Source organism: Triturus cristatus, chromosome 4_2 (assembly GCF_964204655.1).
Source record: "Triturus cristatus chromosome 4_2, aTriCri1.1, whole genome shotgun sequence".
Classification (NCBI taxonomy): domain Eukaryota; kingdom Metazoa; phylum Chordata; class Amphibia; order Caudata; family Salamandridae; genus Triturus; species Triturus cristatus.
The window spans coordinates 865,995,092-866,014,785 of record NC_140586.1 but is presented as its reverse complement, the minus strand read 5'-3'; the positions used below and the strand labels follow the sequence as shown (position 1 = coordinate 866,014,785).

At 52.2% G+C, this 19,694-nt stretch overlaps 1 protein-coding gene across 1 annotated transcript in view; it reads right to left on the bottom strand.

The window, feature by feature from the left end:
* The window catches only part of AKR1A1 (aldo-keto reductase family 1 member A1), a 1,289,949-nt gene that overhangs the window by 113,806 nt on the left and 1,156,449 nt on the right, over positions 1–19,694 (bottom strand). The window lies entirely within an intron of this gene.

Sequence of the window (19,694 nt, the reverse complement as noted above, 5' to 3'; positions counted from 1 at the left end):
CGTTGGAAAGCCCACAGCAACACCCATGGAACAGAGTAATGCATGAAAGGGGGCCATATTTTCAAGGCCATGAAAAGCCACTCAGGGTGGCTTTGTGTGGCTGTGCAATCTACAGTGCACACATAGAAGACCCTTCCTGCACAAAAATGATAATTCCAGCAACACAGGCATCCTTGCAAAAAGGATGCCTGTGTTGGAGCTAAGCAGCCAAATGTGCGCCAGCGTAGAGGAAAGCACAGGGATGCATCGTATTGCGATAAATACGACACATCCTTGCACTTTCCTAATGATGCAGCAGGCGAAGCATGATGGCTTGCCGCGCCGCATCATTTTCTAGTAAATATATCCTAACATTTCAAGATGACTGTCCACATCTAACGATTCTTCTAATGATGGCACAATTCTACAGCAACTAGCAAAAAACAAACACTATAGCAGCAGGCGGCAGCAGCAGACAGAAGGTGGCGGGGAGAAAGAGAGAAAAAACAACACAGAGGCAGGGGGAGAGCTAACAGTGATTGGGGAGCTGAAGAAAACCCAGAAGGTAATGAATGGGGCACAGTGACCACTGTGCCCTGTGCCCTCGGCCTGGTCGCCCCCACACCTCCCGCCTGCTCCTTACCTGCTGGGCCTCCTGCTGCCGCCTGCCGCCTGAGCCACCACAGGGCCGCCGAGCGCCGCCCCAGCTGCCACAGGGCCGCCGAGCACCGCCCCAGCCGCCACTGAGCCCCCAGGTTCCCGCCGCTTCCCACGAGACCCCGCCCCCCGACCGCCGATTGGATCCCGCGCTCCCCGCCTCCCCGCAGACCCTCCCTCCCGGCTCCCCTCTTATGACGCCCCCAGAGCGACCGCGCAGCGGACGCGCGCAGCGGGAGCACCGATTGAGCGCCGAAGGTGCGCCAAAGGTAAGCCCGTCTGCGCCCGTCCGCGCCTGGACCGCGCCCAGCGCAAGACCCCCTGGCCCCCGCAGAGGCCACCCCACCCGCCGGAACCTACGATGCCGCCACCCTCAACGCACTCAACGCCGGCCGACCGACCCCCCGGGTGCTACCGAGCCACTCCGAGACGCACCCACGGACCCTTCAGCTGCCTCACCTGCAAGTTCACCTGCATCCGGATCTGCCCCACACCAGCATCCGCCAAGCCGAGCACCAGCAGCAACCACCTCAAGTGCATCCTGCTCAACACCCGCTCCGTCCACAGACACGCCGTTCGACTCTGGAACCTCCTCGACACCACAGCTCCTGACGTTGCCTTCCTCACGGAAACCTGGATGAACGACTCCTCAGCGCCCGACATCGCCATCGCCATCCCAGAGGGCTACAAGATCATCCGGAGAGACCGCGACAACCAGACTGGAGGAGGCATCGCCATCATCCACAGGGACACCATCCGTATCTCGACCAACGCCGACAACACCCTGACAACCGCCGAACACCTGCACTTCCAGATCCACACCGACCCCAAGACCACCCTCAGAGGCACCCTGATCTACCGACCCCCGGGACCACGCACTCAATTCAGCGAAGACATCGCCGACTTCATCAGCCCGCACGCCCTCCCCTCTGCCGACTACATCCTCCTCGGGGACATCAACTTCCACCTGGAGAACAACAACGACCGCAACACCACCACCCTGCTTGACAACCTCGCCACCCTCGGACTCAAGCAGCTGGTGACCACCCCCACCCACCTCGCCGGACACACACTCGACGCCGTCTTCTCGTCCAGCAAAGACATCTCCTTCAGCCACGCCACTGGACTCCACTGGACGGACCACAGCTGCATCCACTTCACCTTCAAAAGAACCACGGTCCACCACCACCAGCAACAGGCTGCACGAAGAAGCTGGAACAAGATCACAGCCGAACAACTCACCGCATCCCTGAGCCAGCACCCTCCCGCCAGCTCACCGAACCCCAGCCAAGCCGCCGACAACCTCACGAAATGGATCTCCACCTGCGCGGACGAGCTCGCCCCTCTGAGGACCCCGCCCAGCAGACCCGGAAGCAAGAAGGCCCCGTGGTTCACCGACGAACTCAAGAGCTCCAAGAAGAACTGCCGAGCCCTCGAGAAAGCCTGGAGAAGATACCCAACGCCGGACAACATGACTACCCTCAAGCTCGCCACCCGAATGCACCATCAACTGATCCACGCCACCAAGAAAACAGCATTCAAGGACCGGCTGGACAACAACGCACACAACAGCAAGGAACTCTTCAACATCGTCAGAGAGCTCTCCAACCCCAACGCCGGAACCAACAACATCACCCCATCGCAAGACCTCTGCAACTCCCTCGCCTCCTACTTCCACAACAAGATCGCTGACATACACAACAGCTTCAGAACACAACCAACGCTCCCCACGACCAAACCAACGCCCCCCACCACCACCCTCAACGCCTGGACACCGATCAACCTCGAAGACACCATCAGCACGATGAACTCCATCCACTCCGGATCCCCAACCGACCCCTGCCCTCACCACATCTTCAACAAGGCCGACGCTGTCATCGCACCCCACCTGCGGGACATCATCAACACCTCCCTCGACACCGCCACCTTCCCTGAGAGCTGGAAGCACGCCGAACTCAGCGCTCTACTAAAGAAACCAACGGCGGACCCCACCGAACTCAAGAACTACCGCCCCATCTCGCTCCTCCCGTTTCCAGCCAAAGTCATCGAGAAGACCATCAACAAGCAACTGGCAGCCTTCCTCGAGACGACTGGTTCCCTCGACCCTTCCCAGTCAGGCTTCCGGGCCAACCACAGCACCGAGACCGCCCTCATCGCTGCCACCGACGACATCCGAACCCTGCTGGACAACGGAGAAACAGCGGCCCTCATCCTCCTGGACCTCTCCGCGGCATTCGACACTGTCTGCCACCGCACCCTAGTGCAGCGCCTCAGCAACGTCGGGATCGAGGAGAAGGCACTGGAATGGATCATCTCCTTCCTCACCGGAAGGACACAGAGAGTCCGCCTGCCCCCGTTCAGATCAGAAGCCACGGAAGTCATCTGCGGCGTCCCTCAGGGCTCCTCACTCAGCCCCACCCTCTTCAATGTCTACATGAGCCCCCTTGCGGCCATCGCACACCAACACAACCTGAACATCATCTCCTACGCCGATGACACCCAGCTTATCCTCTCCCTGACCAACGACCCCGCCACCGCCAGAGCCAACCTACACGAAGGGATGAAAAACGTGGCCGAGTGGATGACGACCAGCCGCCTGAAACTGAACACAGACAAGACGGAAGTCCTCATCCTGGGCTCCTCACCCTCCGCCTGGGACGACTCCTGGTGGCCCCCCGCCCTGGGCAACGCACCCAAACCGACAGACCACGCACGCAACCTGGGCTTCATCCTGGACTCCTCCCTCTCCATGACAAGACAAGTCAACGCCGTCTCCTCGTCCTGTTTCAACATCCTGCGCATGCTACATAAGATCTTCCGGTGGATCCCCACCGAGACCAGGAAAACGGTCACCCAGGCCCTCGTCACCAGTCGACTGGACTACGGCAACGCCCTCTACGCCGGTACCACCGCCAAGCTCCAGAAGAGACTCCAGCGGATCCAGAACGCCTCGGCGAGACTCATCCTCGACGTCCCTAGACGAACTCACATCTCCAGACACCTGAGAGACCTGCACTGGCTCCCGATCAACAAAAGAATCACTTTCCGGCTCCTCACCCACGCACACAAAGCCCTACACAACCAAGGCCCGACCTACCTCAACAGCCGCCTCAACTTCTACGCTCCCAAACGCCACCTCCGCTCGACCAGTCACGCCCTCGCAGCCGTCCCCCGCATCCACAGAGCGACAACAGGAGGAAGATCCTTCTCCCACCTGGCCGCCATGACTTGGAACACCCTCCCCACCGACCTACGCCTGACCCAAGACCACCTCTCCTTCAGGAAGAAGCTCAAGACCTGGCTGTTCGAGCAGTAGCGGACCCCCCCCCCCTAGCGCCTTGAGACCCTCCGGGTGAGTAGTGCGCTTTATAAATGCCTATGATTGATTGATTGATTGATTGAATGGGGAGAAATGGAGAAAGAGAGAAAAAATAAACCTCCTAGAAAGACGTTGGGGCATATTATCAAGAAACGCCGTTAAAATTATCGCCGCTTTAGCAGCAGAAAACTGCCACTAAAGCGGCGATAATGGGCTTGATATTATGCCCTTGAGAATTCCCATAGAAGCTCATGTTCTGGTGTCAACATGGGCTTCTATTGGAATTCTCTGTGGCATATTATAAGCGGCAGTTTTCTGCCGCTAAAGCGGCGATAATTTTAACGCCGTGCTTGATAATATGCCCCATTGGGTTCACTGGTCCCTAAAACCTTTCATTGCAAACATCAGTGATGGTTTTACAAAATACAATTTGCTGGGTATCTCCACAAAGAAATCCTTAAATATACCACCCACTATATGTTCATTGGAATGATTTTCAGCAATTCAGGATACTTCATAAGGACCACAAACGCCCTCCAAAAAAGCACTCTCTGCACAATATGAAAAAAAATCCAAAATGCAAAAAAAGAAAAACATCCACAAGACTTTAACACATTCTGACTACATTAAGCGTTTTCTCGCACATGGCTGTAAAGTCTGTGGATGGACAGAACACTAAGATACATCCTAGTGGGGACAACACCCACAGGGATGATGCAGGGCAGCATCAATCAATTTTCCCTTGAAAAGACATTTTGCACCGAAAAGGTAAAATTCTTGCTCAGCAAAACCCTGTTACTATATTCAGAGGTTGTTGCTGGATGTGAACAGTACAACATAGCCCTAACCCATGGAAACTCAGATCTAGTGACGTAACAGGACCCAGGTGGCATGTGTTGCAGGGCTTTTGCATGATAACAATATTGTTAAATGTAAGATGGGCCAGGTTACATGTGAACAGGACTACATTTAACACTAAGGGACGTGTATAAGAGGCGTAGGGTCTAGAAAAGAGGACTTCTGAAATGTATTGTGGGCTCGACAGTCATGCTCTCTGATCAGGAACTCCATGTTATTCGACATAGTTCACATTACCATGACCGAAAAGGAAGACTTTCCCCTTCTCTGGTGCACAAGTTGTAATAATGTGTTGTATGAACTTCAGTATCTTCTGTTTGCTTCTGCATACGAGAACTGTTTGCACACATTTGTAGCAAAACAAGAACCAGGCACAAGTTACCACCCCCCTTCGTCGCCCTATAAGACATCATTAGTGATAAAAGTAATCAAGGTACCGGTGCCAATTGCTAAGGTAAAATGCTGAAGGGCTGAAATCCACCTGCTGACCTGATGACCCCATAAGGTATGTGAAACTTGGGGAAGTATTCAAGGCTTAGCATAAATTGGAATTTAGTGAAATAATACAGCCATATAGTTAAATGGGTAAGTAGTATATTAGACAATGTAGACAGGCAATCCACCAACAAGTTAGGGATGTGTGATGAAATATGATCAGTGTCTAATGAATACGTAATTCGTTATTTATTATAATTACCACCATTCTGGTATGCGTGATATGTGGGTTCACTGATTTTGGGGAACAAAGGCGAACGTTCATTCTATGAGCACCTGCAGATAAAAGGTTCTCTGATGGTTTGTCTGACTCCTAACACCCTTTGTCTAACAGGGCATAACTCCGGAGACGCCTGCCGCTTCTTTTCTCTGAAAAGGGTATATTTCTTTAAGGAGCTTGGGGTCATATTATCAAACACGGCATTAACATTATCGCCGCTTTCTGCCGCTAAAGCGGCGATAATGAGCTTGATAATATGCCGCAGAGAATTCCAATAGAAGCCCATGTTGGCACCAGAACATGGGCTTCTATCGGAAGTCTCAAGGGCATATTATCAAGCCCATTATCGCCGCTTTAGCAGCAGTTTTCTGCCGCTAAAGCGGCGATAATGTTAACGCCGTTTCTTGATAATATGCCCCTAAGAGATTCTACTGGGTTTGACCCCAATATTATTGGGGTAAACATAAAATTACGGTTATGCGAGAAATCCAAGTGCCAAATGAAAGCAGCCTCAACAATGGTTTGTAAATAGGGTTTCGAGTAACGTTTTACCCTTCACGCAGTGCAGAGCTGCAGATTGTCACACAACACTGCAGTGCGCACATTTGAGTAAATCTGTGTTAAAGTGAATGAGCAGCATGTTTAAAAAGTATACTATACCAAAATCCTCTTGGGGCTTATTTACAAGCCCCTTGTGCCACTTTTGCGTCACTTTTCCCATGTTGAAAATGACGCAAAAGTGGCGCAAGGGGCTTGTAAATAAGCCCCCTTGTGTCCTTGAGTTTAGTGAGGATTTTTATCTGATTTCCCGAAATTGAACTCTGTGGGACAGAAAACTCCATCTATCTTATTGTTGTGATCCCTGCGTAACCAGGTATTTGCGCAGGGGCCACAATTTAACAGGACACATGTAATAAGAGACTTAGGGGCATATCAGCAAGCAGGCGTTAAAACATTATCGCCGCTTTTGCGTCCGTCTTCAGACGAAAAGCAGCGATAATTTTTTCGCCTTATCTGCAAGGTCACGCTATCGCGTGAAACCTTGCCTTATCTCTATTTCCCTTAACGCTGAGATGCAAAGTGGGCGTTCCTCCCCAGGATAACGGGAGAAACGTCGCTAAGCAACATTTCTCCTATTATCAAGTCTCACGCAAAGCAGCATAGCGACAGGAAAAGTAGCGATAACCTCTGTTATCGCTACTTTCCTTACGCCTGCTTTGAAACTGACTTAGCCATGATATCCTATGGAAGGTGGATATCATGGCTAAGTATGTGAGGCCCTATCAGCAAGCTAACGCCAAACTTTGTGGGATTATCGCTGGGTTTCCAGCGATAATCACAAGTTTGGCAGTTAGCGCTAGGATTTTTATCGCTTTTGAGATAAGCATTGCTAATAGCACGCTATCTCAGCGATAAAAATCCACGCTAGCCGGCGATAATTATCCTAGCGCTAAGTGCGCTTAGCGATAATTATCGCTGGTTGTTGCTGATATGCCCCTTAGCAGCGTGTAAGGACATAAGGCACCCAGATGTCCAGGTCATGTAAGAAGGCTTGACACTTCTGCATCGCTAAACCTTTCTATAGAATGTATACACTATGAAGAAATAAACCGGAGGTCTCTTTATTCCTGGTTTGTTTATTTCTTTCAGTGTTAATGTATACATGTATGCATAGTATTGTCTCAACAATATTCCAAATTCAAAACCAAATATAAACAACAAAGTTGATTCAATACTTGAACATCCTCAAGTACTACCCGGATGCAGTACCACTGCTCGTCGCTAGAGGACCGCGAGCAGCCAGGCAACCAACAGTAAGGATTCGTTATAAAACATTCTCGGATCCCCTACTTCAGCTGTAAAAGTATATAAATAAATAAACTGAACTTCTATCTCTCAACTAATGCTTTCTGTTTACATGGTGTCTGTTGGAAACCGGGCAACCGGGTTAGCAGTCACCAGGTTCCCAGCACAATGGTAGCTTGGCTCGAGCGGTTGGGGTCAGGCACCGTGTTAAGCGTACATCACACCCTCACAATAACCATCCGTTCATTCATTCCAAAAATGACACTACACCGTAAAAATTATGGAAGACAATTATGCATGCCTTTATCTTATTTTCTCTTAGTTGCAGGATTTAAATCATAAATACAATACAATAGAATTTTCCTTTAAAAGAGCAGGTCAAATAAATAATACGACTTTAAAGTTTCAATCAATAGGTTCAGGTCCCAATTAAGCAAGGAATAAATAGAGGTGCAATAAATACAGTTGGCAAATAAATATCATCAGTCAATAAATACAGTGCAGGAATAAATTAGTAAAAGACAATAAATAAAGCACCTTCAATAATTTAGGTAAAACAATCAATGACAATTACAAATCAGATCACTTTCATGAGGTAATTTGGTTTTACTATGCCCATATACAGCTTGTGGTCATTTGGGTGGCCTGGGGGTGTCCCACTTAGATTGGTCAAGGCTGGGGCCTAAGCTGAGGAAGAACAAGGGTAACCTAAAGATCTGGCTCTCCAAACTACACAATCCCTCACAGAGGTCACTGTACCAGTCTCAGTTCACCCCTGGCACTCCCAGGCTGGTCCTAACACCCCTCTAGCCCCTAGAATGGTCTTTAGGGCTCCACAGGGCCTTAAACGCCCCCTCTACCACTTACAGTCCCTTCCACGACTATCTGCTCTGCTTGGCGCCGTGTCGATGCCGTGAGGCGGCTCCGGATCGATGTCGCTGGGCAGCCTCGGCTCGGTGTCGCTAGGCTGCCTCGGCTCGATGTCGCTGGGCGGCCTCGGCTCGATGTCGCTGGGTGGCCTCGGCTCGATGTCGCTGGGTGGCCTCGGCTCGATGTCGCTGGGCGGCCTCGGTTCGATGTCGCTGGGCGGCCTCGGTTCGATGTCGCTGGGCGGCCTCGGTTCGATGTCACTGGGCGGCCTCGGTTCGATGTCGCTGGGCAGCCTCGGTTCGATGTCGCCTTTCGGCGTTGCAGGGTCACGGTCTCCCCGCTTCCGGGTGTCTCCGGAGTGCGATCTCCACTCCCGACCTCCAGCGCGCTTCACCTCAGTTTCCGGCGACTCCGGAGTGCGATCTCCACTCCCGACCTCCGGCGCGCCTCACCTCGACCTCAGGTGACTCCCTACTCGACCTCCGGTGTCTCTCCACGACCTCCGTCGGCGCCCTCTCTCGACCTCTGACTGCTCCGGGTACGACGTCTGCCTTCTGTCAGCGTCGCTTCTCTACCTCAGGCCCCAGGTCTCCAGGCTTCTCGACGTCAGGACTCCAGGAGGACACCGCCAAACAGGTCAGGAGCTTGCTGTTCTTCTTCTTTAAGGCCTGTTCCAAATGTTCAGATCCTTAAGATGGTTCTTCTGGACTTGGTCCCACACAGGGCTTTAGGCTGGGCTTGGTCAGTAGGGACTAGCATCAAGGGTGGGTTTCTGGACCCCACTCCAAGCACTGGTTTCCACCCCTGCTGCCTTACTCCGACCTCCTTCTACTCTGCTCTTCTCTCTTCTCCAGTCAGCTCCCAACTGCCCTTCTGAGATGGCCTCCCAACATTCTAAACTGACTCACACTATCCCAGGATTCTAGAATGTTCCAGAAGGTTCTAGTTATGTCACAGGTGACAATGGGTGGCCACCATTTTGTGTCTCAGGCCCTCAGACAGAAGTTCCAGGGGTAGGGAAAATGGCTCCCTGACCCTGCATCAACACTAAAAAGTCTGGTGGTTCCCAAAAAGGAAAAATTATAACAGGGTTTGAGGCAGAAGTGGGACAAAATAAATAATGATGAGGAGGGACCACCCAAAGGGCTGACAGGTCTAACACGCGTCCCCCCCAGCTGAAAGTGGGGAGAGCTACCCAACCCCTTGGGAGTTCTCATCACTAAGGCGGAAATACCTTGAGAGACCGTCTGCATTGGCGTGGTCCACTCCAGGCCGATGTTCCACCTGAAAGTCCATTCCCTGTAGGGAGATAGACCACCTTAGCAACTTGGGATTCTCCCCCTTCATCTGCATCAGCCACCGAAGGGGTCTGTGGTCGGTCTGAACTAGGAAGTGCGAGCCAAACAGGTATGGCCGCAACTTCTTTAGAGCCCATACCACTGCAAAGGCTTCACGCTCTATTGCACTCCACTTCTGTTCCCTGGGAAGTAGTCTCCGGGATAGGAAGACCACGGGTTGATCCAGACCCTCTTCATTGAGTTGCGATAACACTGCCCCAATGCCATGTTCCGATGCATCCGTCTGGACAATGAACTCCTTGGAAAAGTCTGGGGCCTTAAGACCGGGGCCTCGCACATGGCTTGCTTCAGTTTCACAAAGGCCTGCTGACAAGCCTCCGTCCAGACTACCCGTCGAGGTTGTTTCTTGGACGTAAGCTCCGTGAGGGGGGCCACAATGGTACCATACCCCTTCACGAAGCGGCGGTAATATCCGGTGAGGCCCAGAAAAGCTCGGACCTCAGTCTGAGTCTTGGGGGGTTCCCAGGCCATGATGGCCTCGATTTTCGCCTGGAGGGGTTGCACCGCTCCCCTACCCACCAAGTGTCCAAGGTACACTACCGAACCCTGCCCGATCTGGCACTTACTGGCCTTAATCGTTAATCCGGCTTGCTTCAGGGCCTGGAGAACAGCTTGCAGGTGACGCAAGTGATCCTCCCAGCTGTTACTGAAGACGGCAATGTCGTCCAGATAAGCAGCAGAGAAGCTCTCCATTCCTGTGAGGATCTGGTTCACCAGACGCTGAAACGTGGCAGGTGCGTTCTTGAGCCCAAAGGGCATCACACAGAACTGGTAGTGGCCCTTGGGCGTGGAGAAGGCTGACCTTTCCTTAGCTCCATCAGTCAGGGAGATCTGCCAGTACCCGGAAGTAAGGTCAAAGGTACTCAGATATTGGGCAGCTCCCAGCCGGTCAATCAGTTCATCCGCCCTTGGAATCGGATGAGCATCAGTCTTGGTTACTGAGTTCAGTCCCCGGTAGTCCACACAGAACCTCAGTTCCGGTTGGGCGCCCGGTGGTACAGCTTTTGGTACTAATACCACCGGACTGGACCAGGGGCTGCTGGAAGGTTCAATTACTCCTAGCTCCAGCATCTTAGTGACTTCACTGTGAATGCTGGCCTTCACCTTGTCTGTCATCCGGTAGATCTTTGACTTCACAGGTGGGCTGTCTCCTGTGTCCACGTCATGGACGCACAGGTGAGTCCTACCCGGAACAAGGGAGAACAACGAAGAGTACTGCCCCAGGACCTGGCGGCAGTCCTCCTGCTGTTCAGGAGTTAGGGATGGGGAGAGAATCACTCCCTCCACCGACCCATCCTTCTCTTGAGACGCAAATAAGTCGGGGAGAGGCTCTCTTTCCACGTCCTCTGCTCCGTCAGTCACCATCATCAATAGGACTTCGGGCCTCTCATGGTGGGGTTTGAGGCGGTTGGCATGCAGCACCCGTAGGGGCTGGCGAGGGGTCTTAAGATCCACCAAATAGGTAGACTTACCCTTCTTCTCCAACACCTCAAAGGGTCCTGACCAGCGATCCTGGAGGGCGCTAAGCTCTCCGGGTTCGATCACCCACACCTTCTGGCCAGGCTCCAACTCCACCGGATGAGCATTGTGGTCGTACCACGCCTTCATCACTGCTTGGCTTGCTTCCAAGTTGTCAGAAGCTTGCTTCCACAACTTAGCCATTTGGCTCCGGAAGGCCAGCATGTAGCTCACCACATCCTGGGGAAGCTTTCTGGGAGTTCTTTCCCATCCGTCTTTCACCAGGCTGAGGGTGCCCATACAAAAGCTCGAAGGGGCTGAAGCCCACTCCCTTCTGTGGCACTTCCCTGTAAGAAAACAATAGACAGGGTAGGAGGACGTCCCATTTCCTCCGCAGGCTTTCAGGCAGACTTCTGATCATGCCTTTCAAGGTTTTATTGAACCTCTCCACCAGACCATTGGTCTGGGGATGGTAAGGAGTGGTGAACCGGTAGGTCACTCCACACTCCTTCCACATGGCCCGCATGTATGCTGACATGAAGTTGGTCCCCCTGTCGGACACAACTTCCTTGGGAAAACCCACTCGGGTAAAGATTCCCATCAGGGCCCTAGCCACAACAGGTGCAGTAATGGTCCTCAGAGGTATAGCCTCTGGGTACCGTGTGGCATGATCCACCAGAACCAGGATAAACCTGTGACCAGCTGTAGTAGGCGGATCTAACGGACCCACAATGTCAATGCCCACCCTTTCAAAGGGGGTGCTAATGACAGGAAGTGGTTCCAGGGGAGCTTTCAGTTTCACCCCTGTTTTCCCACTGGCTTGACAAGACACACATGTCCGGCAGTAGGTGTCGGACGACACTTTCATTTGAGGCCAATAAAAGTGTGGGACAAGCCGGGCAAAGGTCTTGTCTTGCCCCAGGTGTCCTGCCAAGGGGATCTCATGAGCCAATTCCAGGAGAAAGGCTCGATAACGTTGAGGGACAACCAAGGCCCGTGACGATCCGTGCATGGGTGCCTTGGGTTCACTGTAGAGGAGGCCATCCTCCCAGTAAATGTGGTAGTTCCCCTTAACGTTCCCTGCTGCCTGAGCTTCGGCCTGTCGCCTCAGTCCCTCAAGGGTAGGACACTACCTCTGGCCCATGCAGAATTCCTCCCTGGTCGGCCCTCCCTCCACGTGCCACTCGGCCGGGATGGGTAGGTTCTCCAGTTCGGTAACATCCCCCTCCGCGGACTCCTGGTCCACCACCTCCGGTGGCCTATCCGTCACACGGGGCGCGGATGCCGAGGCAGGCTCCTCCTGTCCTCGGTTCTTCCCTTGGTCGGCAGCCGGCTGTGCCTTTGTTCCAGGCTCCAGCCTAAACGAACTCCCCCTCCGGGTTGTCGCAGACCCTGTGCTGACACAGGCCCAGTCAGGTGTACCCAGCATCTCAGTATGAGTCCGGTATTCCACCTCCTTCCAAGCATTATGCTCCATGTCATTCCCCAGCAGACAATCGACTGGCACGGCAGGGCTTACGGCAACTCGAAGTAAACCTGCAACCCCTTCCCATTCAAATGGAACCTCGGCCACCGGGTAGTGGCCCATTCTGCCGTCAGCCATCGCGGCAGGGTGGAGTACATTGGGAATCACCTGCTCTGGAGACACCAGTTGGCTACGTACCATAGTCATACTGGCTCCTGTGTCTCTCAGAGCTTCCCCTCTTTGGCCGTTGATGGTGACCCACTGCCCATACTTTGTGGTATTTGCGGGCACCTGGATCTTAGGAACCATCTCCCGTTCTCCCAGGGACACTAAAGTGACACCCGCCCACTCCCTTCCCTTATCTAAAGGCATCTCCTCCCCGAGCACTACACTAGCTACTCCGGGGGTCTTTCCTCCGATGGGAGGGGGTGGTCTTTTCGGGCACTTCACATCTCCCTTATAGTGTCCGACACCACCGCACTCGAAGCAATGGACAACCCTTGGCTGCTGACTCTGGCCAGGATTAGGGTTTCTAGGTGGGTTAGCCCTAGGGGTGAATCCTGTTCCCTTCCCTTGGAAACTATTTTGGGGGCCTTTAGAGAACTCCGTTTTCTTTTCCCCTCCCTCTTTCTTCTGGGGGGCGCCCTGTCCAGTCTTTTGAGAGTCCCCTCCAGTCCCCCTTGTGGACACCCGGGTACTAGCCCAAATGTCCGCCTCCGCAGCAAGCTTCCGGGGATTGGTCAGCTTGCTATCCACCAGGTGTTGACGCAGTTCGGGGAAACATTTTTCGAGCAGGTGTTCCTTCAACATCAAATCAAACAACCCCTCGTAGTCCCTCACCTCGCTGCCCTGTATCCAACCCTCTAATGCCTTCTTTGCATAGTCCAGGAAATCCACCCAATTCTGTGTGCCCAGTTTGTGGCTACCCCGGAACTTCTGTCTGTACTTCTCGGGTGTTAGTCCAAACTTCCTTACGAGCGCCACTTTCATGGTGGGGTAGTGGGTCTGCTCATCCTGCTCCAGGGCCAATAATGTATCCCTGCCAGCTGGAGGCATGTATTTATACAATCCCCCTCCCCAATATTTCTCTGGCACCCCATGGGCTTTTAAAGAGACCTCATAGGCCGCTAGCAACTTGGCGATGTCATCTCCCGCACTATAGCTAGCTACTATGTCTTTTGGCAGATAGGGTTTGGGTTCCCTGGTGATTTCTCTTTCTTCGCTGCCACATTTAGGAACAGTGTGTGCCCCGACCCGTAGGATCTGGAGATCTATCTCCCTGAGCCTCAACTCATGAGCCATCCTCTGTTCCTCCTTTTCTTTCTCCAGCTTCGCCAACTCCCATGTGAGCTGTCTTTTCTCCCTCCGGTCAGTTAATTCTGCTTCTGATAAGCCACCACTAGAGACACTGCTGCCCTTCCTTGAAAGTGTTCTGGGCCCCGCTAGTAGGTTCCCCACCTCAGGTTGGTACAAACCAGCCCCCTCGCGGTCAGTCTCTCCATCCCTGTCCTCCTCCTCAGCCTTACTTTCTCGTCGTGCCTCCCCCCAAGCCCTCAAGCTGGTTTGGAGCTCACCCTTCTTTGCACCTTGGGGACAATACACCCCCTCTCGCTGACAAAACTCCCTGAGTTGGGCCACAGTGTAAGTTTCCACATCCTCCAACACAAACTCCATTTTGCCCACTCAGGATAGAAGACAGGTGCTTACAGAAGCTATGCAGGGGGGGTACCTTTTGTAATACCTCCTCCCACCACCAGAAGTAAATTTGGAAAAAACAAAACTCAAAATTAGGAAGTCCGCTTGGAGAAAACTCCCGGTGTAGGCCTATGGACTACCCAAAGTTATTGTCGAGTAGACGCAAGCACAGCTCTATCCCACCGCTGAACACCAATTTTATGTTAGAAACCGGGCAACCGGGTTAGCAGTCACCAGGTTCCCAGCACAATGGTAGCTTGGCTCGAGCGGTTGGGGTCAGGCACCGTGTTAAGCGTACGTCACACCCTCACAATAACCATGCATTCATCCATTCCAAAAATGACACTACACCGTAAAAATTTTGGAAGACAATTATGCATGCCTTTATCTTATTATCAGGATTCAAATCATAAATACAATACAATAGAATTTTCCTTTAAAAGAGCAGGTCAAATAAATAATACGACTTTAAAGTTTCAATCAATAGGTTCAGGTCCCAATTAAGCATGGAATAAATAGAGGTGCAATAAATACAGTTGGCAAATAAATATCATCAGTCAATAAATACAGTGCAGGAATAAATTAGTAAAAGACAATAAATAAAGCACCTTCAATAATTTAGGTAAAACAATCAATGACAATTACAAATCAGATCACTTTCATGAGGTAATTTGGTTTTACTATGCCCATATACAGCTTGTGGTCATTTGGGTGGCCTGGGGGTGTCCCACTTAGATTGGTCAAGGCTGGGGCCTAAGCTGAGGTAGAACAAGGGTAACCTTGCTCTACCTACCTACCAAGGTTACCTAAGGGTAACCTTGGCTCTCCAAACTACACAATCCCTCACAGAGGTCACTGTACCAGTCTCAGTTCACCCCTGGCACTCCCAGGCTGGTCCTAACACCCCTCTAGACCCTAGAATGGTCTTTAGGGCTCCACAGGGCCTTAAACGCCCCCTCTACCACTTACTGTCCCTTCCACGACTATCTGCTCCGCTTGGCGCCGTGTCGACGCCGTGAGGCGGCTCCGGATCGATGTCGCTGGGCAGCCTCGGCTCGGTGTCGCTAGGCGGCCTCGGCTCGATGTCGCTGGGCGGCCTCGGCTCGATGTCGCTGGGTGGCCTCGGCTCGATGTCGCTGGGTGGCCTCGGCTCGATGTCGCTGGGCGGCCTCGGTTCGATGTCGCTGGGCGGCCTCGGTTCGATGTCGCTGGGCGGCCTCGGTTCGATGTCACTGGGCGGCCTCGGTTCGATGTCGCTGGGTGGCCTCGGTTCGATGTCGCCTTCCGGCGTCGCAGGGTCACGGTCTCCCCGCTTCCGGGTGTCTCCGGAGTGCGATCTCCACTCCCGACCTCAGGCGCGCTTCACCTCAGTTTCCGGCGACTCCGGAGTGCGATCTCCACTCCCGACCTCCGGCGCGCCTCACCTCGACCTCAGGTGACTCCCTACTCGACCTCTGGTGTCTCTCCACGACCTCCGTCGGCGCCCTCTCTCGACCTCTGACGGCTCCGGGTACGACGTCTGCCTTCTGTCAGCGCCGCTTCTCTACCTCAGGCCCCAGGTCTCCAGGCTTCTCGACGTCAGGACTCCAGGAGGACACCGCCAAACAGGTCAGGAGCTTGCTGTTCTTCTTCTTTAAGGGCTGTTCAAAATTCAGATCCTTAAGATGATTCTTACTCCGACCTCCTTCTACTCTGCTCTTCTCTCTTCTCCAGTCAGCTGCCAACTGCCCTTCTGAGATGGCCTCCCAACATTCTAAACTGCCTCACACTATCCCAGGATTCTAGAATGTTCCAGAAGGTTCTAGTTATGTCACAGGTGACAATGGGTGGCCACCATTTTGTGTCTCAGGCCCTCAGACAGAAGTTCCAGGGGTAGGGAAAATGGCTCCCCGACCCTGCATCAACACTAAAAAGTCTGGTGGTTCCCAAAAAGGAAAAATTATAACAGGGTTTGAGGCAGAAGTGGGACAAAATAAATAATGATGAGGAGGGACCACCCAAAGGGCTGACAGGTCTAACAGTGTCTCAATAAATAAATCACTATAACATTTGTTTGAGAAAGAAACTATAAAATCATAACAAAAGGCAAGTTTCTGTAGCCGGGGAGAGGAGTTGGTCTAACGGCTAGGGCGGTCGACCTCGAATCTGGAGAACCAGGTTCGAGTCTCGGCAATGACGCTGAACGTTCTGTGATTCTAGGCAAACACTCAATCTCCCCGTGCCTGAAAAAATCAATGTGTCCTTATGTAATGCAACTGGTGCTATGTAAAGCGCTCTGAGACCCGGTTCAGGTCACATGCTCAGCAGCTAATTATATTTACAACTTTTAAGAAACCCTAGGTTTCCGTTTCCACAGATGAAGGTGCTGCCTGCTGGAATGCATCAGTTTCCACAGATCACAATTTAATCAACCGGTGGCCCAGGTGAACCCACATTACTGTGGACAACATTCGATTTCAAGACTATCAGGGCCTTACTATTGGGTGGAACATCTACTAAAGAGATGCTTCACAGCTACAGACCGATTTATTCAAAACATTTTGTGAACAATTTCCTATCTCAGGGTAGAGGGAGGCGGGTCATGATACTGTGGTTGAAATATTAACTTACACAATATCGAATCCGCCCACCCGTAGGACGGGAGAGCAGCTCATCTGGGATCAGCCATGAGGAAAACTTCTCTCACTCATGGACTCGCTCTTCAAGAAGGCTGCACAGGGTGGATCACCCATTACCAATCATAGGGGCATATTATCAAGAAACGGCGTTAAAATTACCGCAGTTTTAACGGCTTAAAACTGCCGCAAAAGCGGCGATAATGGGCTTGATAATATGCCCTTGTGAATTCCCATAGAAGCCCATGTTCTGGTGTCAACATGGGCTTCTATTGGAATTCTTTGCGGCATATTATCAAGCCCATTATCGCCGCTTTAGCTGCAGTTTTCTGCAGCTAAAGCGGCGATAATTTTAACGCCATCCTTGATAATATGCCCCATGGTTTCTCAATGGTGCCAATCAATCCCTGGCTAGCAAACAAATAGCCCTGGTCCCATTCGACAGCCTTGGCCAGAGTTTCAGGAGGAAAATGGAAGGTCGCCCCTGATCCTTCGCAACCAGTTTTTTTTCACAATTCATAAAATATTAATTGACAAATCTGCTGACTCAGCATGGCATGATCATGGTTAGGTCACCCTGGCAAATAAAAAACATTTCCGTAAATTCGAAAGGTTCTTAACATTAACCCATTTCTTAAGGTAAGAAAAATCTCCTGCTTGCTTCCCCACCAACTGTGCTCCAGAGATGCACAACTCAATATGAAACATTTTTGTTTTTTTGCTGAGTTTTATATAGCGCAAACTTGACCCAAATCCAATCAGCTATCAGAGCACTTTACATTGCACCAGTTACGTTACATGAGGACATACATTCATTTTTTTTAGGCACGGGAAGATTAAGTGATTTGCCCAGATCACAGGATGTTTTAGCATCATTACCGAGACTCGAACCCAGTTCCCCCAGATCTGAGGTCGAGCGCCCTACCCGTTAGGGCAACTCCTCCACAGTGGACCAAACAGCATAAATCCTTCCAAATGATACAGCAGGTACACGACGGAAAGTTCTATTAACAATACATACTTTCTAATACTTCAGTACACTTGTGTCATTGCTATCCGAGTCCCACGGAATCTATAGGGAGCGAAGACTTGCAGCGGGTAACTGACTGGGAGAGGAAATGAACAGGATCAGGAAAAGGAAAACACCACAGGCTGCATCCATAAAAAAAATAATGGTGTTTTGCATGAAAACGTGGCACAACTATACTACATTATTAATCACACTTCTAAATGAGATACTCATATTGTTTTAAATGTAAAAGCATTAATCAATCGGTTACGGTCATGTGCATAATTAAAATGACTAATTTGCACAAATTATTTGTCAGCCAAAATTGCACATCAGAAAAAACTTCAACAACCCATTCGCAGTAGAGTTGAGGAAACATTCCGAGATGTTTCAGTGGCCACATGCAAGAATCCAGGGGCGCGTTCTCATAATGTAAGACGGCGCTTGCCTGGAACTAAGCAAGCCCAGTGAAGCAGGTGAGCTCGAATAGAAAAACCTTTACCCAAAATGTGGATTATTTTAAAAAACAAATTTGGTCAAATAATACATGTTGGACCCGGCTTCGTGGCGTGGTCCTGACTTCCCGGAGAATGGGCCCGTTCCCCGCCCTAGCCTCCACGAGCTACCCGTGCGGGCCGCACGAGGTCACCTGTGCCTTGAGGTTCCGCCATTTTGTCCCCTGCCACGTGACCCTGCATGCCAGCCCTCAGGACTCCGCTCAACCCGGCCTCGGCCCCAGCAAGGCCCAGACATTGAGGCACCAAGAACTGGCCAGGGGGTGTCACGTGAACACCTCATCGCCCTGGCGGAGGGCGGTATCGATGGGACCCCCAACCGCCCCCACACACCGAGGTGCGATCGGCCTCCAGCTCTCTTGGGCCGGGCGCCTCTCCTGCTGGGCGTCTGGCCACCTCCACCCGGCCTCTCCGCCCCCACCCGGGCGCAAGGGTCCGGACATCAAAGGGCTCCAGACCTATATCTGGGGCGACCCCGCCACAGATCGGCAGTTGTGTCCCGGAGTCGAGAGCCCTGCTGATCGAATCGCGGCCGACCCTATGGAGAAGAACTCTTGCTTGAACTACCACGAGCCCTGCAGACTGCGTCGCGGCTCCTTCGTGTTGAAACCTTGAAGCCACCCGGAACATCGGGGTCCTGCTGACGCTGTCACGGCCCAACCTCGCTGAAACCTCCCTCGGAGCCCTGCTGACGACGTCGCGGCTCGAGCTGAGCAGAAACCATCTTGAGAGCCCTGCTGACCTGATCGCGGCTCTCCACGAACTGTACGCCAGAGCCCTGCTGACGCCGTCGCGGCTCGACCCCTCCGAGATCCGGAGGTCCTCCAGCTTGAGGATAAGAACTGGGCCCCAGGTACCCTCGTACCGAGCTCCTGCCAAAGACTGTCCCGCTACCCCTACCCTTCTAAAGAGACACTGAGACTTTTTGTGGATCCCTCGATCCCTGTCGTGTAAATATTGATCCCGTAACCTTTAAGTGCTGATAAAGAATTGCTCGTCTTGAGACAACCTCCTTGAGTCCTGTGTGGTGGTGTTACTGTGCTAGTACGTGATGGGAGAAGGATCTCTCAGGAGGCTTCTCGGCAGCGCTCGGCTACTTCGTGCAGTGTGGGAGGCCCCCCCCTGGGTGGTCTCACCGACTCCTCGGGGTCCGTTCTGTGATTCTAGGCAAACACTCAATCTCCCCGTGCCTGAAAAAATCAATGTGTCCTTATGCAATGCAACTGGTGCTATGTAAAGCGCTCTGAGACCCGGTTCAGGTCACATGCTCAGCAGCTAATTATATTTACAACTTTTAAGAAACCCTAGGTTTCCGTTTCCACAGATGAAGGTGCTGCCTGCTGGAATGCATCAGTTTCCACAGATCACAATTTAA